The sequence below is a fragment of the Chrysemys picta genome, chromosome 4, assembly GCF_011386835.1.
Source record: "Chrysemys picta bellii isolate R12L10 chromosome 4, ASM1138683v2, whole genome shotgun sequence".
NCBI lineage: Eukaryota > Metazoa > Chordata > Testudines > Emydidae > Chrysemys > Chrysemys picta.
In genome coordinates, this window is record NC_088794.1 from 85,309,332 (window position 1) to 85,334,014 (window position 24,683).

The window sequence follows — 24,683 nt, forward strand, 5'->3', positions numbered from 1 at the left end:
CAAGACTATCTCTGCCCCCGCTTTCCCTGCCAGCTTGGGACTCCAGTACCCTGTCTTGTTAAGCCAGACACGCCAGTCTGCTCCAACACCGACCCAGGGTCTGAACCATGTGCCCCAAAGCTGCAGACTTAACTGAAAGCAGCTAACAGAAGTGTTCCTGTCTTTAACACTCAGATGCCCAACTTCCAATGGGGTCCAACCCCCCCAAATAAATCTGTTTTACCCTGTATAAAGCTTATACAGGGTAAACTCATAAATTATTCGCCCTCTATAACACTGATAGAGAGATATGCACAGCTGTTTCCCCCCACCCAGGTATTAATACATACTCTGGGTTAATAAATAAGTAAAGTGATTTTATTAAATACAGAAAGTAGGATTTAAGTGGTTCCAAGTAGTAACAGACAGAACAAAGTGAATTACCAAGTAAAATAAAATAAAACAAAACATGCAAATCTAAGCCTAATACAGTAATAAAATTGAATACAGATAAAATCTCACCCTCAGAGATGTTTCAATAAGTTTCTTTCACAGACTGGATGCCTTCCTAGTCTGGGCACAATCCTTTCCACTGGTACAGCCCTTGTTCCAGCTCAGATGGTAGCAAGGGGATTTCTCATGATGGTTGCCCCCTTTGTTCTGTTCCACCCACTTATATATATTTTGCATAAGGCGGGAATCCTTTGTCCCCCTCTGGGTTCCCACCCCTCCTTTTCAATGGAAAAGCACCAGGTTAAAGATGGATTCCAGTGCAGGTGACACGATCACATGTCACTGTAAGACTTCATTACCCACTTGCCAGCATAAATGTATACAGGTAGACTTACAAGTAAAACAGAGTCATCTATAGTCAATTGTCCTGGTTAAAGGGAGCCATCAAGATTCCAAACCACCATTAATGGCCCACACTTTGCATAATTACAATAGGCCCTCAGCGTTATAGTTCATATTTCTAGTTTCAGATACAAGAGTGATACATTTATACAAATAGGATGACCACACTCAGTAGATTATAAGCTTTGTAATGATACCTTACAAGAAACCTTTTGCATGAAGCATATTTTAGTTACATTATATTCACACTCATTAGCACACTTTCATAAAATCATATAGAGTGCAATGTCACAGTGATCATATATGGAAAACTGTATCATAATGTGGGAGTCCAGTTCCCCTGGATAAAATGGAAAAGTAGTGGGGCAGTGCCTCCAACTCTTCCCCAACACTCTGACTTTCAGGAAGTTACCACCATTCTAGACACTAGCTCTGGGCCTTGCTCTTGCACAGGGTTCCAATGGGAAGGCTTTTCCCTCTCTTTCACTCCCTGGTGCACCTGGGTAGGGCTGGCCATGATGTAAAGTACCCTCTGAATGTAAGAAATTATCCTAATTTGTTCCTTTACCTTTTGTATAGGACTTTTGTGAAGGTACACAGAGTATATATATATGGCCCTGTTATAGGATCCCACTCCAGAGTGAGCCTCATGAACACAGAGGCCTCTCAGCAGCTGGTGCCTCCTTGTGGCTGAATGTGGGATTGCTTGGTCTCTCCTGTGGTTGCCTTCTCCTGTTGATCACCTCCGGCTGAGTCTTCTGTGGCCTAGCCCTCCAGCCGAGTCACTTAAAAGTTCAATCCCCTTTCAAGATATCCAAGTCCAGCTGTAACTGGTCAGGTCTCCAGCTGGCCTCTTCAAAGTCCCTTTGCCTAGTTCCATCCTGGACTAGCAGAAAAGGCCTTAGAAATTAACAAAAGTCACATTCTTCTTTCCAAAGCAGCAGGTCACATGGCTTCTCTTTGGGTCCCTCAGTAGAGCTCAAAACTACAACACAATCAAACACTACTGAAGCATCTTCTGCCCCACTCCAAACTTGAGCCTCTCATCCCTCTTGGGCTTCTCTTCAGCTCCTGGTTCCTTGTGCAACACTGGCTCCAAGATTGCATTCCAGGGGCCTACCACAGGAGTTGCGCCATGCCTGTGACTCAGCTCACTTACTGCTCGCCTCCACACACAGCACCAAATTGCTGGGCTCTCTCTCTTTTTAAGTCCTACATCCAGCACAACTGTGGCAGGGTAGGGCTGATTAAACAGGGTTGGCCAGCCCTGGGCTTCCTGGTCCTTAAAGTTGTATTTATTCTATTAATCCTGTGTAAGAGAGCAGGAGCCAAGCCAACCTTGCCTGAGGGCACAGCAACCTACTGCACAATATTTTCTCTTGTACTAAGCTTCAGCAGATCTCAACCTGTAGGTGTAGTTGTCTAGTATGGGTTCAGGAAGTCAAAAACCTTTCTGACATTCATTCTCTGGTCAATTATTGAAATGGAGTTGCTTAGTTACTTGCAACCAGGTCTTCCCAACAGACCCCTGCATCAGCTTCTTTATCTCCTCTTTAGACCCCCTACTGGAAGCAATGCAAAGGATTCTGTTAGAAAATGCTACATGAGAATACTTGTTCATACCACACATAAACAACATATGGAACTCACTGCCATGAATTATTGAGGAAAGAACTTCACGGGACTCAAAAATGACTAAATTTTATGAGAATAATAAGAATATCATCCTCACTTAAAATAAAGTGGATAAATTTCAAGGGATATCAATCCTCATGGTTCAGGATGTAAAGAAACATCTCTCTCTCTCCATCCCCCCCACCACCACCAAAAAAAAAGTTTAAAAGCCTGGAAATTCAAAGTTAGATTTTCTAAAATTAATACCTAAAAAAACATTGAAACTCTGGAGAAGCACAGTTAAACACACCTGAAAACTTTACCCTGGCCATGTACCACCCAGCATAGTCTTCATACCTTCTTTGTAAGAGAGTTTTACACAAAAGAATTGCCAGAGTTTGAATGAATATTAATTTATTTTGAAAGACATTTTCAAATGTTATTGTCTACGTCAAAAAAGATGACAGAAACTTCAAGCTGTTATTGGTGCTTTCAAGGCAACTATGAGCAATTTCATAGGTATTTATGGTATTGATCCTGTACAACCATGTGTGTTACTAGTCAGGGCAGTGCTCGAAAATTCTCATGTGGCTTTCACTCATTTGGAAAATATTGCATAAAATGAGTCAGGACTGATGTAACCTGAGTTCACCAATAGATGCGAATTTGTGCACTGTGTATTTTCCTTTGGACTTAATCACCATTGTAAATAAAATCTCTCTTACTTTTCAAAAGAAAAGTCTCTTGTTGTTTGAGGCATTGGAAAAGTTAGAAATTGTTACTGGAGCTCACAGCAGTGAAAGACAATTCTGGCTCATATGCCTAAAAACCTATTCTACGAGACAGGGTAAAAGTCATTGGGCCTATAGAGGCAAAGCTACACAAAAAGCAGATCAATATGCTTCAAGCTGCCATTGAAATATGGATGCCCAGATTCAACGGGCTACAGCAACCATCATTAACTAGAATTTGTACTTGAATTTTAAATAAATTATTGCATTTTTGGTTCTGACTCACAACCCCAGACTGGTGAGGACAATTGCATTTTAACTTTTAATACTGATGATGTAACTACATTGAAATCCAAGTGAGAAACAACAGAGAGTCCTGTGGCACCTTTAAGACTAACAGATGTATTGGAGCATAAGCTTTCGTGGGTGAATGCCCACTTAGTTGGATGCATGTAATGGAAATTTCCAGGGGCAGGTATAAATATGCTGGCAAGAATCAGTCTGGAGATAACGTGGTTAGTTCAATCAGGGAGGGTGAGGTCCTCTGCTAGCAGTTGAAGTCTGAACACCAAGGGAGGAGAAACTGCTTCTGTAGTTGGCTAGCCATTCACAGTCTTTGTTTAATCCTGATCTGATGGTGTCAAATTTGCAAATGAACTGGAGCTCAGCAGTTTCTCTTTGGAGTCTGGTCCTGAAGTTTTTTGCTGTAAGATGGCTACCTTTACATCTGCTATTGTGTGGCCAGGGAGGTTGAAGTGTTCTCCTACAGGTTTTTGTCTATTGCCTGTATATCAGACTTGTGTCCATTTATCCTTTTACGTAGTGACTGTCCAGTTTGGCCAATGTACATAGCAGAGGGGCATTGCTGGCACATGATGGCATATATAACATTGGTGGACATGCAGGTGAATGAACCGGTGATATTGTAGCTGATCTGGTTAGGTCCTGTAATGGTGTTGCCAGTGGGGAGATATGTGGGCAGAGTTGGCATCGAGGTTTGTTACATGGATTGGTTCCTGAGTTAGAGTTGTTATGGTGCGGTATGTGGTTGCTGGTGAAAATATGCTTAAGGTTGGCAGGTTGTCTGTGGGCGAGGACTGGCCTGTCTCCCAAGGTCTGTGAAAGCAAGGGATTATTGTCCAGGATGGGTTGTAGATCACTGATGATGCATTGGAGAAGTTTAAGCTGAGGACTGTAGGTGATGGCCAGTGGAGTTCTGTTGGTTTCTTTCTTGGGCTTGTCTTGTAGCAGGAGGCTTCTGGGTACATGTCTGGCTCTGTTAATTTGTTTCCTTATTTCCTTGTGTGGGTATCGTAGTTTTGAGAATGCTTAGTGAAGATCTTGTAGGTACTGGTCTCTGTCTGAGGGGTTGGAGCAGATGCGGTTGTACCTCAATGCTTGGCTGTAGACGATGGATCGTTTGGTGTGTCCGGGGTGGAAGCTGGAGGCATGAAGGTAGGCATAGCGGTTGGTGGGTTTTCGGGATAGGGTGGTGTTAACGTGGCCATCACTTATTTGTACTGTGGTGTCTAGGAAGTGGACCTCCCGTGTAGATTGGTCCAGGCTGAGGTTGATGGTGGGGTGGAAGCTGTTGAAATCGTGGAGGAATTCTTCCAGAGTCTCCTTCCCATGGGTCCAGATGATGAAGATGTTGTCAATGTAGCGTAGGTAGAGGAGGGGTGTGAGTGGACGAGAGCTGAGGAAGCGTTGTTCCAGGTCAGCCATAAAAATGTTGGTGTATTGTGGGGCCATGCGGGTGCCAATGGCGGAGCCACTGGTCTGGAGGTATATATGGTCACCAAATTTGAAATAGTTGTGCGTGAGGATAAAGTCACAGAGCTCAGCAACAAGTTGTGCTGTGTCATCATCAGGGATACTGTTCCTGACAGCTTGTATTCCATCTGTGTGTGGAATGTTTGTGTAGAAAGCCTCCACATCCATGATGGCTAGGATGGTGTTTTCTGGGATATCACCAATGCATTGTCGTTTTCTCAGGAAATCAGTGGTGTCACAGAGATAGCTGGGAGGGCTGATGGCATAGGGTCTGAGCAGAGAGTCTACATATCCGGATAGTCCTTCAGTGAGAGTGTCAATTCCAGAGATGATGGGGCGTCCAGGATTTCCAGGTTTGTGGATCTTGGGTAGTAGATAGAATAACCCCAGTCGGGGCTCTAAGGGTATGTTGAATTGTTCCTGTGTTAGTGTAGGGAGTGTCCTGAGTAGATGGTGCAGTTTCTTAGTATATTCCTCAGTGGGATCTGAGGAAAGTGGCCTGTAGAATTTGGTATTGGAGAGCTGTCTGGCAGCCTCTGTCTGGTAATCAGACCTGTTCATGATGACAACAGCACCTCCTTTATCAGCCTCTTTGATTAAAATGTCTGGGTTGTTTCTGAGGCTGTGGATGGCATTGCGTTCTGCACAACTTAGGTTATGAGACAGGCGATGTTGTTTTTCCACAATTTCTGCCTGTGCACGTCGGAGGAAGCATTCTATGTAGAGGTCCAGACTGTAATTTCGACCCTCAGGAGGAGTCCATGTGGAGTTCTTCTTCCTGTGTTGTTGGTGGGAGGGTATCTGTGTATCACTGCACTGTTTAGTGTTATCTTGAAAATATTCTTTGAGTCGGAGGCGGCGAAAGTAGGCTTCCAGATCACCACAGAACTGTATCATGTTCGTGGCGGTGCTGGGGCAAAAAGGAGAGGCCCCGAGATAGGACAGACTCTTCTGCTGGGTTGAGTGTGTAGCTGGATAAATTGACGATATTGCTGAGTGAGTTAGGGGTATCACTGTTGTGGCCCCATGTGGCAGGTAGGAGTTTAGTGAGAAACAGACACTCCAAACAAGAAAATGAAAAGGAAAAACACTGGTACCATTGCCTGTAACAGAACAAGTAAAATACAGAGAAATGACTTTAGACAATTGCAGCAGCAATAATATTTCATTTTAATTTACTGAGAGAATAAGACTGCAGCTTACAAACTAGTCTTAGCTACCAGTGGCCAAGTGAACAGATTTTTTTTCATAGCCTGAAAAATGTTAATAACAAATAGCATACAGCAGGGTTTTATGAAATGATAGTGTAGCTTGACTGGCTGTGTTACTTAAATGCCTTATAACAAACAATTATACCAACATCATGTCAGGAGCGTATAAAAATGTAAAGAAAATGGAGCATCTGAATGTCCCAAGAGTGTTTAGATAATTAGAATATAGAGCTGAGACAGTGAAAAACAAACCTAAAACTAAAGTGGAGAGCAATTATCAGTAAAGAATTACTAATCAAACATACAGTGAAAATCTCAATGTTATGAGTTAAAATAAATGAAAACAATATATTAGAGGAGTATGATGGAGTGTTTGATTATATTTGATGCATTAAAGACACACACCACTTTGTTTAATGGCTGAGATTCCCTAGTTTATGAGTCCACCTAGGAAATCCTATTCCCAATAAGTGACTGGGTTCTTCTTGAAGTAACATGCATTGAGTGTTAGATAAAAAGAAAGTCAGTGAACCAACTATCTGGACCAATCCAACGACTATATTTAATCAGCCCATTCATGATTATATATAACAGGACCATTGACACAATCATGACAATAGCAGAAAAATGTTTAAAACTCTAAAAATATGCCTTTGGTCCAAAATAATTTAGTAAAATGAGCTTTCAGTTCCCAACTAAGGAATAAGATAAGTACAGAACTAAACACATCAATATGGAGGACTCATCAAGTGACTTTTTTTACTAAATAATGCTGGCTGAGGAAAGTTCCAGGCATTCTACATTTAGTTGCCCATAGGCAGGTATTGCTTCCTTCATTTAATTTTTGACATATCTAATGGACCAGATGTGTTTTATAAGATCACTGCAGAAATTTTAGAAGTGATAAATTAATGGTATTACTACTTATAAGTTTATGTCTTGGTCCTGAATGTGATATTTGATTAAGGAAGAATCTATATACACCTCTACCCCAACATAACGCTGTCCTCTGGAGCCAAAAAATTTTACCGCATTATAGGTGAAACCGTGTTATATCGAACTTGCTTTGATCCACCGGAGCGCACAGCCCCACCCCCCTGAAGTGCTGCTTTACCACATTATATCCGAATTCATGTTATATCAGGTCGTGTTATATCGGGGTAGAGGTGTATTGCATAAAAACAACTTAGTATTGCTGTAGCCTGGTGAACATAACACAGGGAAGAATCATAGCAATATAAAATATTGGAGAGCTGTATTAACTGAAAAAAGGCATTAAACTAGTTAACAGAAGAAGCCAACCCTCTCACCCCCCACCACAAAAAAAAAAAAAAAAACAGGAATGGGAGAATAATGTGAATGCTCTTTCCCAAATCCTCAACACAAACAACCATTATCAATAAATAATCTTTACCTTTAGAACAAAATGAGTCAGCCAGTAGATTTTGCCAGTGTTATTCTGGTAACTACTAAGGACTTAATGGCTCTTTAGGCTGTTTTAGCTGACACAACAAACATTTCAATACCTGCTGTATTTAGGAGGAAGTCAGCTTATATACAGTCAAAGGGCCAGCTCCTACATAGGACTGCTCAATGCATTTCATGCCAAACCTCTGCTTGACCCTGCTTCCTGTGTCTGCTCCTTTTCCCAGCCAGCCCAAGCCTAGTCCTGCTCCTGCCCAAGTTACACTTGTGCCTCCTCCAGTTTCTGCCCTTCTCCACTCTTGACACCGTGGCTCTGACCCCTGGCTCTGCTTTCTGACCACACATCTGGCTCACCCATTGGCTCGGACCCTTGACTCTCCTCTTGACTACGCCCCCAGGTGTCCCATGGCTCTGATTCTTGACTCTGGCTCACCTCCACTCTGCTCTCATCTCCAGAGTTGGTCATTCCCCTCCCCCCCACAGCTCTGACCATTAGGCATGACCACCGACATCCTGGTTGTGATCCTGACAGCAGTGGGCTCAAAGAAGGGGACAATGCTCTTATCTTGTGGCAAAAATCTGATTTTCAAGCAGCCAATACTTTGTTCAAGGGTCCTAAGTGCACTTGGTTCCCCTCCCATGGGAACTTCACTGCAGGAAACGGTGCAGAGGACACCATGGTAAAAGACAATGGAGACTGAGGACATTTCTGTGAGAGCATTGCAGAGGACCTTGTGGCAAGAGATGATTTAGAAAACAGTAGAACTGAGTGGACTCTGATAAGACCCACCTCCCCACTGCCTTAATACAGCTGAATCACTAACCTGGGTTAGGTGGTGGCACCACCAGGTGGGACAAGGCATGTAACTCCCTCCTTTGGTACTGGAGATAGATCCACAGCAAGACCCTTGGGTAACTGCTACTTGCTGATCCAAACTGTGAGTGGGGTTTGGTGGATGGGAACAGTCACAGGACTATAAAGTGTGGGACATTCTCCACAGTGGCTGGAAAGGGACTTAGAATGACTACTGCCAAAGTTATTGGAAGGGAGGTATTTTACTCTTTATTTGCATACATATTTTGTTGTTGTGTTTTTCCAAGTTTATCACTGTGTTCCCTTTTCTTGTTTGTACTGTGTCTCAGAATGCTTTGTGATTGGGGGCAGTTCTGCCTGCTAATGGCACCCGGAGGGGGGAGGGGAGGAGGGGCAGGTTTCCTAGGTTTCTGAGTGGGGGCTTAAGCTGACTTAGTTATTTGTCAAGAGGCACTGTAGATATAGTGAACCTGGGCCTTTTTGAAGCCATTAACCACCTGACAGAATGGTTAAAAATAATTAGTTGTCACATTTGTTTCTTTTAAAGCAATGTTCTGTAAGTTAGTGTAACTGCTCCCTCTAGTAGTGCATTGAAGCTCTACTGGCTGTGTCATTCTAATGCTAAAAATGGCTCTTTCCTGAATAGAACACAAGGGAATATATTTTACAGTAAAATAATTTACAATAGGATGAAGTGCTGGATTTATTCCAGACATTACTGTAAGTGGAAAATGTAACAGACACAGAGACATCTTCACCATTCAGAAAGCAAAAAGAGATGAATGACTGCCTCTTCCCAGCAGTAAGAAACAGAGCTGGGAGAGAAAGGAAGTGGCAGAAAATGGAACAAGAGTGGTAACCTCTGGCAGCCACAGCTATAGTGGGGCATCTATCTCTCGTGGCAAAATGAGAGAACCTCAGGGGGAGAACGGGTTTCCCTGGGGAGGCCCAGCTGGTCAGGACAAACAAAGGACAAGAACAGAGTGGGAAACTGAGAAGTGTCCTCTCCAATTTGGAATGGTAAGATATTCCATTTTGCCTAGACCAACAATCCCACCTTACCCCTCACATCACTATTCAGCAGATGAAGCTCTAATATCATTCATAGGATCTCCAGAGGCTAAATTTAAAGTGCTGAATATCTTATTTGTGCAGCATTTACTCATGGCTATTTCTAGGTTATCCAAGAGCCTGTACTAACAGTTTATAGACCTGGAGATTCCTGTATCATATAAGTGAGTGAGATAGGAGATCATTAAAGAGAGGTGAAGTACAGTGAAGAAGGAAGTGTTTTTAAACAATAAAAACAGATGAACATAGCCTAGAACCAATTTGTTTTTGTCAGAGCCACAAAATTAGATATTGCTAGTCAATTCTATTAAATATCTTTTAAAGATCTTAGTATGGGAGAAGTGTGGCTCATGTACATTCAAGGAACTTAGACATTACACGGAACCTAGGTATTACCCTTATTTGCCATCAGTACCATTGTCTCTATATTGTGTGAATTCCACATGAATTGGGCAAATACTTTCTTGCCTAATATTTTCTTGTCTCTGTGCTTACAGAATCTTCACACTGTGGAATGAATTAGATAGTGTTGTTTGTTCAACAGGCCAGAATGAGAGCTAACCTGACAGCCCATGTCACAAGTGGAGTTCATACTGGAATTATTAAAGAGAGAGACAGGTCCAAAGGGTAAATTTAAGAGATTATGGGTTTTGAGAGAGGTGAAGAAATACAGATCTCGACATATTGAAGCAAAGTAAGAAATGGAGTGACAGTAAACTACTTGGAGAAAAGCATCAAGGGCAGAGATGGATTTTGGTTTTGTAGGGCCCTGTGTGGAGTAATATGTGCAGATCCTTCTAACATCTGTGACTTAGACAATTATCCCCAACCTCTTCACATATGACACCTTCTACCTCCCTGTGCTGTCCTCACAAGTTGTACCACCAACCCCTTGCCTATGTAAGGCACCCTGGCAACCCATCTACTCATTCCAGGAAGCCAGAAGTAAAGTCGAAGTGTGACTTTGCAAAGAGGGAGCGTGGAGGGAAGTTAGGGAATTCATTCTTTGTCATGGCCAACTGGTATTAGAATCAGCCAAGACTGGATGGGAAATTGGCAATGATCTTCTGACTGTCAGATCAGGGGTGGTGGGTCTTTGTGTGTGGCATACAGGACCTGGTAAAGTGGGAGCTTATATAGCCACAAACTGGTAGGTCCACAACTTTAAGGCTAGACCTTATAAAGAACAGACATATAGGTATGTGTCCACATCAGTACAATGCATTATCTCTCTTGCAAAGTTTCAATGAGTGTCTTGTTCATTTTTTTTCTATATGCCTGTGTTTGCTCTTTATTAAAACAAAACAAAACTGGAGAATTCCAAATAGTGGAAAGATGAAATATTGTGAAATCAGTATTTGCTCACACTACTTTTGGAGTGCCTTGAGCTTGATGTTTCCTGATCACAAGAACATGACAAAATATAAGACACACTTCATATTTAGTTTGGAAAAGCCAATATTCTCATACTGTAATAGAATTACCTGTAGAATTAAAATATTACAAGGAAAGACACAAGGAAGAAAGGAGAGCAGCAGAATACGGACCCTGGACTTCAGAAAAGCAGACTTTGACTCCCTCAGGGAACAGATGGGCAGGATCCCCTGGGAGAATAACATGAAGGCCAAAGAGGTCCAGGAGAGCTGGCTGTATTTTAAAGAATCCTTATTGCAGTTGCAGGAACAAACCATCCCGATGTGTAGAAAGAATATTAAATATGGCAGGCGACCAGCTTGGCTTAACAGCGAAATCCTTGCTGACCTTAAATGCAAAAAAGAAGCTTACAAGAAGTGGAAGAACAGGAGTACTTGTGGCACCTTGGAGACTAACAAATTTATTAGAGCATAAGCTTTCGTGGACTACAGCCCACTTCCACGAAAGCTTATGCTCTAATAAATTTGTTAGTCTCTAAGGTGCCACAAGTACTCCTGTTCTTTTTGCGGATACAGACTAACACAGCTGCTACTCTGAAAGAAGTGGAAGATTGGACAAATGACCAGGGACGAGTATAAAAATATCGCTCACACATGCAAGAGTGAAATCAGGAAGGCCAAATCGCACTTGGAGTTGCAGCTAGCAAGAGATGTTAAGAGTAACAAGAAGGGTTTCTTCAGGTATATTAGCAACAAGAAGAAAGTCAAGGAAAGTGTGGGCCCCTTACTGAATGAGGGAGGAAACCTAGTGACAGAGGATGTGGAAAAAGCTAATATACTCAGTGCTTTTTTTGCCTCTGTCTTCACAAACAAGGTCAGCTCCCAGACTGTTGGACTGGGCAGCACAGTATGGGGAGGAGGTGACCAGCCCTCCATGGAGAAAGAAGTGGTTCGGGACTATTTAGAAAAACTGGACGAGCACAAATCCATGGGGCTGGATGCGCTGCATCCGAGGGTGCTAAAGGAGTTGGCGGATGTGATTGCGGAGCCATTGGCCATCATCTTTGAAAACTCATGGCGATCGGGGGAGGTCCTGGATGACTGGAAAAAGGCTAATGGAGTGCCCATCTTTAAAAAAGGGAAGAAGGAGGATCCGGGGAACTACAGGCCAGTCAGTCTCACCTCAGTCCCTGGAAAAATCATGGAGCAGGTCCTCAAGGAATCAATTATGAAACACTTAGAGGAGAGGAAAGTGATCAGGAGCAGTCAGCATAGATTCACCAAGGGGAAGTCGTGCCTGACTAACCTAATTGCCTTCTATGATGAGATAACTGGCTCTGTGGATGAGGGGAAAGCAGTGGGTGTGTTATTCCTTGACTTTGGCAAAGCTTTTGATACGGTCTCCCACAGTATTCTTGCCGCCAAGTTAAAGAAGCATGGGCTGGATGAATGGACTGTAAGGTGGATAGAAAGCTGGCTAGATCATCGGGATCAACGGGTAGTGATCAATGGCTCCCTGTCTAGTTGGTAGCTGGTTTCAAGCGGAGTGACCCAAGGGTCGGTCCTGGGGCCAGTTTTGTTTAATATCTTTATTAATGATCTGGAGGATGGTGTGGACTGCACTCTCAGCAAGTTTGCAGATGACACTAAACTGGGAGGCGTGGTAGATACGCTGGAGGGTAGGGATCAGATACAGAGGGACCTAGACAAATTAGAGAATTGGGCCAAAAAAAACTTGATGAGGTTCAACAAGGACAAGTGCAGAGTCCTGCACTTAGGACGGAAGAATCCTATGCACTGCTACAGACTAGGGACCGAATGGCTAGGTAGCAGTTCTGCAGAAAAGGACCTAGGGGTCCCAGTGGACGAGAAGCTGGATATGAGTCAACAGTGTGCTCTTGTTGCCAAGAAGGCTAACGGCACTTTGGGCTATATAAGTAGGGGCATTGCCAGCAGATCGAGGGACATGATCATTCCCCTCTATTCAACATTGGTGAGGCCTCATCTGGAGTACTGTGTCCAGTTTTGGGCCCCACACTACAAGAAGGATGTGGAAATATTGGAAAGAGTCCAATGGAGGACAACAAAAATGATTAGGGGTCTGGAGCACAAGACTTATGAGGAGAGGCTGAGGAAACTGGGATTGTTTAGTCTGCAGAAGAGAAGAATGAGGGGGGGATTTGATAGCTGCTTTCAACTACCTGATGGGGGGTTCCAAAGAGGATGGAGCTCGGCTGTTCTCAGTGGTGGCAGATGACAGAACAAGGAGCAATGGTCTCAAGTTGCAGTGGGGGAGGTCTAGGTTGGATATTAGGAAACACTATTTCACTAGGAGGGTGGTGAAGCATTGGAATGTGTTACCTAGGGAGATGGTGGAATCTCCTTCCTTGGAGGTTTTTAAGGCCCGGCTTGACAAAGCCCTGGCTGGGGTGATTTAGTTGGGAATTGGTCCTGCTTTGAGCAGGGGGTTGGACTAGATGACCTCCTGAGGTCCCTTCCAACCCTGATATTCTATGATTCTATGATTCTATGAAACATGTTTAGAATTTTAACAGTGGCTAATCATATAATAGGGCTTTGGATACCTGGATAAATCTACTTTGGCAGTGTAATAAAATAAAAGTTACAAGCGATCTAGAGATGGACAGCACCACTGTATGTCAAGATACACATATCAAGATACATTGATGGAAAGCTGAACTATAATTAGTTACAGTGAACGGCTGCACCAACCCCGAACTGGTGAGGCAAGCGCTAAAGAGCTGCTCTGGACGTAGAAAACCACGCTGCTTGCCTTGCCTCTCCTGGGAATGCTCCTAGTGGAGGGAGCAGCCCAGGGGGATTTTGGACCTCATCCAGGACACCAGGGAAGAGCAAGAGTCCCGAGCCATAGGCTCAGTGCCATATATGCTGCTATTACAAGAACAACAAAAGGAAGGGGCTCGCTAAGAGAACCTGTTGAAAGCCCAGTACACTCAGGAGCACACTTACAACCAGGGGCCTAACTGCGAACATTCAAACCAGGTGACAGAGTATTACTGTTTCTCCCGTCGTCTGAATCAAAGCTCTTGGCACAGTGGCAAGGCCCATTTGAGGTGGTCAAGAAGATAGGACGAGGAAGAGGAAGGTGATCAGGAACGATCATCATGGATTCACCAAAGGCAAGTCATGCCTGACCAACCTGATTGCCTTCTATGATGAGATAACTGCCTCTGTGGATATGGGGAAAGTGGTGGATGTGATATATCTTGACTTTAGCAAAGCTTTTGATACAGTCTCCCACAGTATTCTTGCCAGCAAGTTAAAGAAATATGGATTGAATGAATGGACTATAAGGTGAATAGAAAGCTGTCTAGGTTGTTGGACTCAGTGGGTAGCGATCAACAGCTCGATGTCTGTCTAGCTGGCAGCCGGTATCAAGCGGAGTGCCCCAGGGATCATTCCTGGGGCTGGTTTTGTGCAACATCTTTATTAATGATCTGGATGATGGGATGAATTGCACCCTCAGCAAGTTCGCAGATGACACTAAGGTTGGGGGAGAGGTAGGTATGCTCGAGGGTAGGGATAGGGTCCAGACTGACCTAGACAAATTGAAGGATTGGGCCAAAATAAATCTGATGAGGTTCAACAAGGACAAGTGCAGAGTCTTACACTTAGGAAGGAAGAATCCCATGTGCCGCTACAGGCTGGGGACCGACTGGCTAAGCAGCAGTTCTGCAGAAAAGGACCTAGGGATTACAGTGGATGAGAAGCTGGATATGAGTCAGGAATGTGCCCTTGTTACCAAGAAGGCCAACAGCATATTGGGCTGTATTAGTAGGAGCATTGCCAGCAGATCAAGGGAAGTGATTATTCCCCTTTATTCGGCACTGGTGAGGCCACACCTGGAGTATTCTGTCCAGCTTTGAACCCCCCACTACAGAAGGGATGTGGACAAATTGGAGAGAGTCCAGCGGAGGGCAACGAAAATGATTAGGGGGCTGGAGCACATGACTTATGAGGAGAGGATGAGAGAACTGGGGTTATTTAGTCTGCAGAAGAGAAGAGTGAGGGGGGATTTGATAGCAGCCTTCAACTACCTGAAGGAGGGTTCCAAAGAAGCTGGAGCTATGCTGTTCTCAGTGGTGGCAGATGACAGAACAAGAAGCAATGGACTCAAGTTGCAGTGGGGGAGGTCTAGGTTGAATATTAGGAAACAGTATTTCATTAGGAGGGTGGTGAAGCGCTGGAATGGGTTACCTAGGGAGGTGGTGGAATCTACATCCTTAGAGGCTTTTATGGCCTGGCTTGACAAAGCCCTGGCTGGGATGGTTTAGTTGGTGTTGGTCCTGCTTTGAACAGGGGATTGGACTAGATGACCTCCTGAGGTCTCTTCCAACCCTGATATTCTATCATTCTATGGCCCATGAACTACAAAATCCAGCAGCTGCGGAGATGGAAAGAGACACAGATCTATCACATCAACTTCCTAAAGCCCTGGAGAGATTGTTGATAGCACTATACCCCCCAAAAACCAGAACTAGCACCTCAGGCATTGGCCCTCCCAGACCCAACCCCTGTACCAATGGGGACGGAGCTTAGCACAGAACAGTAGGTCCAACTGATCCAATTGGCTCATGGCACTTTCTGCCAGATGAATATTAACTTTAGTGTTCTGGGAAAATTCCAGTTTGGATAATTACTAGGGCTGAGTCATTAATTGTGGGCGGGGCTTGCCTTTGTCTGACATATCAGGTATTGGCCATTGTTAGAGCCAAGAAATCAGGTAAGATGAAACAATGGCCTGATCTGACATGACTGCTCCTATATAAGATTGGCATGGGAAGCCATCAGCTAGCAGCACAGCAGTCCATTGATCAGCAGAGTCTTCACAAGGCACTTGGCAGGATTTTTTGCAGGGAGGCTGTAGGAACAGGGAGCCAGGGAAGAAGGAAGTTAGAAGACAGAGATGTTCAAATCTTAAAATGATTATCAGAATGTATTACCTGTGAAATTGCTCCATTAGAAAAGACAGTGTCTATACGTTTGTTTTTCCACTTCAATTGAAATTGACATTTGCCTATTATTGGAAGTGAGAAAATTGCAGCTCAGATGGTTCCTAAACTCATATTTGTTCCATATTGTTACATTTGTAACAATGACTGCTCTGACACATTTGTGCATACAGTACATGATGACATTTTCTCCTGGATTTCAGTCACCTTTAAAAGAAATCAGAACTAGGGGACCTACTATATACTTTTTGTACTTGTCTGGAAAGAATATAAGGGGAAAGGCTCTGCACTGATTCTTTGGGTAAGTGAAAAGTTTGTCTTTGCATCTGCCTGCATCACTGTGACAATGCTAGTTGATATTTCCCTCAGGAATAATTCCAAAAATAAGAGTGAGGTACTGGGGCTGCTAAGCCCTGAACTGCTGGAGGCTTGTGTGTACATTCTGTTGAATTTTAGGTTATTCTTGTATTCATATTTTATTTATCAAGGCCTAAAAACCAATTCAGGTTTCAGGCTATCATCAAAGATCTTTCTCCTACCAGACCATACCCACTAAACCCTACATTCACTGCACAGTGATTACTTGTGACAAAACATCAAAAACAATGCAAAATTACATATAAAACCAGTGAAAGGAACCCCCTCCCCGCAGGGTTTGTAGTCTGGAGAAGAATCCTAACACATGGATACTTATGCAAACTTGTGGAAGTTCTCACCCGAACTGTGATATACAACCTCCCTCCTCCCCCACAATAGGAGTCTTTGGCTTCCAGTATCTGACGTCTTCTTGAGGCGAGGATCATTCAGTGTGACTGGGTATCGTCAGGAGGCTTACTCCCTCTGTGTCACCTTCACCAAAATGCATGGCATGCCTGCTTCCCTAATGTCTTCAGGATCATCATCGCCTTTCCCTCCCTCTCTCTCTCCCTCCCTCCCCCACACCTAGATTTCCCCTTTTCTCTTCCCCCATCAGAGGGCTTGGTGTGTGTGTGTTGGTGGGACAAGGGGGGAGGCTGACATGACCCCAGCAGAACCACTATAAGGTTGTAGCAGTGATACCTAGTGCTCTGCTAGCATGGGAGAGGTTGTGTCAGCAGCCTCCCTACCACCATAAATAGGAACACTTGTTCCAATGATGTGTGGTTGTGCATGACCAATGTTCCTTCTGCCTCTTTTGTATGTGTGTAATAAATTACTGCCAGAGTTCAAAGCTAAAACCGACACAGGTGATCTCTCCCACACCCAGCCCCACTCCTGCTTGCTCTAGTCCTGCCCTCATTCTCCCTAGCCCTTCATTCAGTGATGATGGAAGGATTGAATTAATCTGAAAACTGGGAGGCTGATATTGGCAGTGTTGAATTGATTTTATGATGGGTGTCTAAATTGATTTGATAAGGACAAAGACTGAATTGGTTATATGGGGCTGAATTGCTCATGGGATTTAGAGGATTAACTATTTTTTTTTCTGATGGGAAAGAAATGGTTGAATGATAAAGCAGAATTGCTGAAGATAGAAACAGTGAGGTTTTTCATGGGTGTCAACTGCAGGAATGAAAAACTGCCCAAAATGTAAACATGCAGCTGATTGTTAATTGTTTCCTTTTTATACTGTGTATGGTGGATGTAGATGGATCTCTTATGGATGTGGATACCCTTTAGGGCAGGGGTGGGCAAACTACGGCCAGCAGGCCAGATCCAGCCCCTCAGGGCTTTGGATCCGGCCCGCGGGATTGCCCCCCGTGGTGCCGTGGGTCCTGCGCCACTCTCAGACGCAGCCGCCACCTCGTCCCTGTGGCCCCCGGGCGGGGGGGCAGAGTGCTCCGTGCATTGCCCTTGCCTCCAGGCACTGCCCCCCGCAGCTCCGATTGGCTGGGACTGGGGAACCGCGGCCAATGGGAGCTTTGGGGGAGGTATCTGGAGGCGCGGCAAGGGCAGCACACGCGGAGCCCTCCGTCCCCTTCCCCAGGGGCCACAGTGCTTCCAGGAGCGGCAAGGGGAAAGGGACAGGGACAGGGCAGGCATGCAGGGAGCCTGCCCTGGCCCTGGTGCGCGCCACTGCCACCCCAGAGCCACTTTAGGTAAGCGGCACCAGGCCGGAGCCCGAACCCCTCCTGCCCCCTGCCCCCCAACTCCCTGCTCTAAGCCCCCTGCCTACACCTTATACCCCTCCTGCACCCCAACTCCCTTCCCTGAGCCCCCTCATACACCCCACACCCCTCCTCTGCCCCAATCCCTTGCCCTGAGCCCCTTCCTGCACACCGCACCCCCTCCCACACCCCGCACTCCCTCCCACATCCCAACCCCATGCCCCGGCCCTGCATACAATTTCCCCACCCAGTTGTGGCCCTCAGCCCAAAAAGTTTGCCCACCCCTGCTTTAGGGAATCCTTCAATCATTTTCTTACACTTTTTGAAAATCAGGTCCATTCAATCTATGATCCTGAGAGCCAATAGGGTAAAGATGCCACAAAGTGTCAATTATGGTAGTGGTTTTTGTGATATAGACACTTGTTCACTGGGAACTGGCTCCTTCCTCTGAATCATTTGGTGATGGCCACTGTTGGCCACTGTTGGACTAGATGGACCACAGTTTTGATCCAGCCCCCATCATTTTAAATGGGCCAGAAAACCAGAGGGAAATGATTTCTGATCACTACCAACTGGAGCTAAATCTGAACCAGTGACTTAAGCATGAAAGGCTCCATATTCTATCAATCTCCTGAGCAGTACAGAATCCCTACGAATCTCTTTTCCAAAGAAAGCTGGCCTTTAATAATTAGTGATTGGTGGAACCACAAAAGTTGCACTGTTTTAGTTAGGATAAACACCCAGAAATTTGGGAAGTTTTTCTGGCTCTTGTCTGTCTCTGATTCCATGCTAAAAGACTAACAATTCAATTTACACTGAAAACATTACGTTATCACCAGCAGATTGAAAACATCCAATTTTTAAAATTAAAATTATATATTGGAAACAATCGAAAATTCCATACCTTGCATGTCAATGAACAATATAATCATAATTGCAAACAAAAAAGTAAATGTTATGTAAGAGGCTAAATAGACGCTGTAATGGAAACTTCATCTGTACTTCATCTAGTAAATCTATACTAAAAGTAGGTCTAATGCTCTCGGCACTCCTGAAAGACATTGAGAAGTAATCTGTCCCCACGGATCTTGTAAAAATATTTTTCTACTAGCTTGTTTGTTATTTTGGTTATTCATATTAGTCTGAATTAGCTATTAATCTCTCATCAATAATTTCATTTTTTTCATGAGATGCTGTCTTTGGAACCATAGAAACACATCATGAAGACTCTGGTTGCTTTAATGACATGGGGCCAGATTCTGTTCTCACATCGATAAATCAGGAGCAACTTCATTTACTCAGTGGAGTTGCACTATGTGAAACCAGGATGGGAATTTGGTCCAATAGATTTAGACAAGCAACGTTAAACATATGAGAGAAAGAGAGAGGAAAGATGAAAGGAAGGGCATGAGGAAAGTGAGAGGAAAGTAGAGCTTTCACTTGGGTACAACATGTGCCTCTCCTCCAAAGTTTTCTTTAGAAAGTTTTCAAATTAAATAGTGGAAACATTAACAATGAGACTGGTACACATTAGAAGACAACTTGTTTGATACTGGGCTGTAATTTCCCCAGAGGCAGAGAGTAAGGAAAATTGTGTTAAAATGATGCCCATATTTCATGGTCAATAAAGTAACGACTGCATCTGTTGCACAAGGCATAGCTGATTCCAAAGAATATAGAGCACAGTCTCTCCACTACAAGTGCCTTGCCCACCAGACAACTTATTACACAATGAGTGCATTTAAGCTTTGGCATACTATTATAGTAGAACCTCAGCGTTACAAACACCAGAATTATGAACTGACCAGTCGAGCACACCCCTCATTTGAAACCAGAAGTATGAAATCAGGCTGCAGCAGAGACCAAAATAAAAGTGCAAATACGGTGCAATACTGTGTTAAATGTTAACTTCTAAAAAAATAAAGAGAAAGTTTTAAAAAAAGATTAGACAAGGTAAGGAAACTGTTTCTGTCCTTATTTCATTTAAATTAAGATGGTTAAAAGCATTTTTCTTCTGCATAGTAGTTTCAAACTTGTACTAAGTCAATGTTCAGTTGGAAATTTTTTAAAGAACAAGCATAACATTTTGTTCAGAGTTATGAACATTTCAGTGTTACATACAACCTCCATTCCCGAGGTGTTCGTAACTCTGAGGTTCTACTGTAGTAGGTACTGCTGTCCACCTAAAGATTTGGTCCCTTTGAATTATGCTTCTCCAACATTTTATTTTGCAGAGCAGTAAGATTCTTTGGGGGATCAGTCCTCTCTCTAGCCTCATAATCCTGCACCCATTTTGCCACCTTCTCCCTACCAGTCCTCCATCTGCCCTCTCAGTCTCTAAAACTCCCACCTGCAAAAATGGTCCATACTCCCAACGTACAGCTATTAACATTATTTGTATGAAAGAATATAGAAATTAGAGATTAAAAATACATAGGGGTCATCTAGTTCACTCTTTCGGGGAAAACCTATGCAAGATTGTTTCTTACAAAATATATTCCTATTCTTTGTCCAATTTGTTTTTACATTACTTGAGAGAAGCAACTCCCACCATTTATCTCTTGTGATACAGTTTCAATCTAGCAGAGCAGCAGATATCATGGTGGTGGTATAGTAGATGATATTCCTTCCTCTGAGTCAGGACTGAATCAGTGCACCAATAAAGTATTAGGGTGCTGTAACACCGGAGTTGTGATCTTTTAGATGAGATGCAAAATTCTTGATTATCCCCCAAAATTTTTTGGGACTGGTTTCCTGACCAAAATACAACTTGTGCAGATCTACAGTATTATGCTACCCTCAAATCTCTTGAAATTTCAACTTGATCTTCATACCCTGGGCTTCATTAATCTCTACATGTGCAGCAAAATGCATAAGGTACCTCCCTGCATCATTAAGGGCCACTCAAGAAGGGAGCTTTAACTTGGAGCCCTGGTTCCATATAAGCCCAAGAGGTTCAGGCTGCTTGGGGAATGTACTGATTGAGAATGAGGCAAAAGGTCAAGAAAGCTTTGATCTATTCTATTGTATTCTGTTCAAAGGTGTTATACAGCCCTCTTTATCAGAGTGTCTGAGCACGTTTCCAAAGTGCATTAAGCAACATGACTAGTATCTGTCACATGTGGTTGTAGGCATCCTGAATACTGAAGGATATGGCAGTCTTGAAGAGCCACAGCTAATATCATTAATTTTACTAATGCCTTCTGTTGTTCTGATACATCCAAATATCTATGGGCCAGATCTACAACCAGACAGTGTCCTTTCTCATGTTCAGATCCTTCTGGAAGGCTGTATAGGGGAACACCAAAAATGCTCTCAATTTTGATTAGCACACTCACTTGGGAGAGTGGGAGCTTAGAGATCTGAGAATGAGAATTCGAAGACTGCCAGAATCTTGGAAAGCTGAGCAGCATTTAGCTTCAACTTGAATTGCTATATTAAGTTCAGCCTCATACAGAGGGCTCCACAGCATTTCAAACTCAGTACAGTGGTACAAGGTTTTCTCTCTCTTCGCTGTTTTCTCTTGGCTCCCAGTGACCCAGAAATGCATCATGTTGCCCAGAAGTGGCATCTTTTTGTAACATTAACTCCCAAGAACATAAGTAGGCCATAAAAAAGGCTGTTCTTGAAACTAAAAACACAACAGTGTAATCAAAGGTTTGTGCATCCAATTTTTCTTAAAATGGGCCATTCTATATATAACTATTTAATAATATCCAATACAAATTCACGATGGGGAAAATTTTCAATGGCAGTTAGATGCCCAAGTCCTGTTGATGTACATTTGTCTCTTTGTAAAATCTCCCCCTAGGTTGTGCAACAGAATAGGTTGCTGAGGTACAGCAAACAGTAACCATTAAAAAACTAGAAAATTGCCAATTATGTCAAACACACTGCACAACAACGAATACGTTTTACAGAAAAATGCCTTTGTAACAGGGTGCCTGTCCCCTTAACAGTAGTAATCACTAGAGGTCAGTCAATACCTGTTCTGTGGTGTGTCCCTTTAAGTCCTGGGATTTTTCGAGTGGTTGAAGATTTAGAGAAGGCAGAGCTAGGGGTTGGGAGAGAGGAAGATGGTCCCAGGGGAACAGTGAAGGCTTGGGGAAAACCCAGGATACAGTTTCTTTAAGGACCTGGGACCAGAAGCCTTATAGAGTAGGCAGGGCAGCCAATTGGGACAAGGTCTGGGAAGAAAGTGGTGTGTATTTTGTCTCTTCCTTCAGAATGGGGGAGGACTTTTATAATCTTTGGACCTCTCGCAGCTCTGGGAAAGAATGACAGAGATTGCTGCTGAAAGGGTTCCTGAAGAAAGTGGCTGGGAAAATTGATAGAGCAGCTGCTCAAAGTCCAAAAACACAGGCCCAAGGAAGGAGGGGTTGGCATCCTCCTGAACCCAAGGGGAGAGACCACAGGTCAGGGAAATTTTAGTTCAGGTTTATTTGGGCTTAATAAAGTAGAGCACCAGCAGTTCTTAAGGGGCCCTGAAAGAAGAGAAATTGAGGAATGGTGCTGCAGAGCCATATTTGGCCAGCAGGGGATGCTACAGGGCAGGCATGCCCTTTTACAGCCTCACATTCCCTGGCACCCAGATAACCAATATCTTGGTTGGGCAGATCAAATGACTGAAGAGCAAACCAGGTTGGCCAGCATGGATAAGGGCCCTCTGGCCCTGAGCCCAAAGTCCCTTTTGGCTACCTGGTCAACCCATTCTCCCACAAGAGGGGGAGGTGGCCAGAACCCTTTCCCACAAGGGTCAACCTTAATGCTTCCTCCAGAGGATTAGGATCCTCCAGCCCTGGGCCCAAAGTCCCTATTGGCCATCAGGTCAACTCAGTTCCCTCACAAGTTGCAGTAGCCGATGCTGAGAGTTGCTCTACCTGCCTCCCCTGAAGGATTAGGACCCTCCAGACTGGGCCCAAAGTCCCTTTCAGCCACAAGATCAATCCTGTTGGAAAAGAAGTACAGTCTATAACTCTCGCTTTCTTTCATTTTATGAAGGAGGAGACCACTTGCATTACTACAAAAGACTAAAGTTATCATAGTATCCTGACCTGAAGATTCTAATTATTTCTTGAGATATCAGCCAGACACAAACTGTTAATAGAGCTTGAGAACTCAAACAGAGCTGAAAAATTCACATCTAATGCCAATTTTAACTTGATACTTATCAAAGACGTTTATATATGTGTATTATCCAGGTGATGATCTGCTAATTGTAAGCTAACCAGAAAAATATATTTGTACTAATGAAAACATATGTGTAACAACTTAACTGTGGGTTTATTTGTATCTGAATAACAAGTTCCACATTAACTATGATGAGTGTTGTGCAATCAGTGTTTCCTGGGCGTGCTTTACATACCTTGTCTGTATCTGAAAGGATTTTTGAAGATGATGAATATAAATTAGTTATATGAAAAACAACTGCAGATGTATATGCATACATATATAAATATATAGCCTTGTGGCTATGGCTTGCTGCTGAGCAGCCAACGACAGTCTCGCTATAGACAGTTATGTTTCTAAGCCCTCAAAATTACTTACTGAATGCATTATAAAAGTATCTAGGCAGGCTTTTGCTGTGCCTGTAACAAGCCTTTGGCTGGCAGCTCAGCTGAAGTAAGCCACAGGCAGAGTGAAAGCCTGCCTAGATGTTTTCCTGACACATGCAGTTTATCACCAGCAAGTCCTCAGAGAAAAAACTTGAAGGCCATACTGTTTGTTGCTTAAAATTCTGTGTTGCATTGCTGTCTTTTCGTTTATAAGTATTCATACTAGAAAGTTCCTCAGTTATTAAATAATTGCTTCAATCACTTACAGTTGCAAAATCATTCTGTGCTAAAGAGAGTTTTTTAAAAATGGAAAATTTCAACCCGCATCTCTCAGATTAAAAAGCAAACATAAATGAGGATGATAATCTGATTCCTTAGTTCAGCTGTATTAACTGGGCCATTATTATTTGTATTGCTGTAATGCCTAAGAGCCCTGCTCATGGACCAGGACCCCCATTGTACTATAGTGTTATCTTACTGTCCCTGTTGTTGCATCCTTAGGATTCCTTTTAGCGTGTAATACCGACTTAGTGCCCATAAAGCAGTGGTTCTCAAACTGGGGCTGCCGCTTGTGTAGGGCTGCGGGAAGCTGCGGCCAGCAAATCCCTTGTCCCGCGCCGCTTCCCGCAGCCCTCATTGGCCTGGAGCGGTGAACCACGGCCAGTGGGAGCCGCGATCGGCCGAACCTGTGGACCCGGCAGGTAAACAAACCAGCCCGGCCCGCCAGGGGCTTTCCCTACACAAGCGGCGGGCCCAGTTTGAGAACCACTGCTAGAGTATGGTATACTCCCATTTATCCAAAACCCTATAATATGCGTTATCTCCTGCGGAGGGGACAACAAATAGGTTTGGATAGCGGGGAAGTTCGAATAATAGAGCAGAGACCCTCAGGCCAGGACTGCAAGAAGGAGGATGAACCCCCAGCCATGGGGGAGGGCACCCTGCTGTTGAATGGCTCCTGCAGCAGTGCAGGGAGCCTCTGCAGCTCCGCTGTCATGGGAGCAAGAGAGCGGGGCCGTGACAGCAGAGTGCAAAGTGCAGGGAAGGCTGCCATTTGTAGGGGGGGCAAAGCAGAGTCCTGGCTCAGGGTCTCTGCTCTCCCTGTCCCTTGCACCTGCATGGATCGGGTGTCACCAGCCCTGTGACAATGCAGGGAGCCTTCTGCAGCCCTTCTGTCATGGGAGTGAGTGAGCAGGGTAGA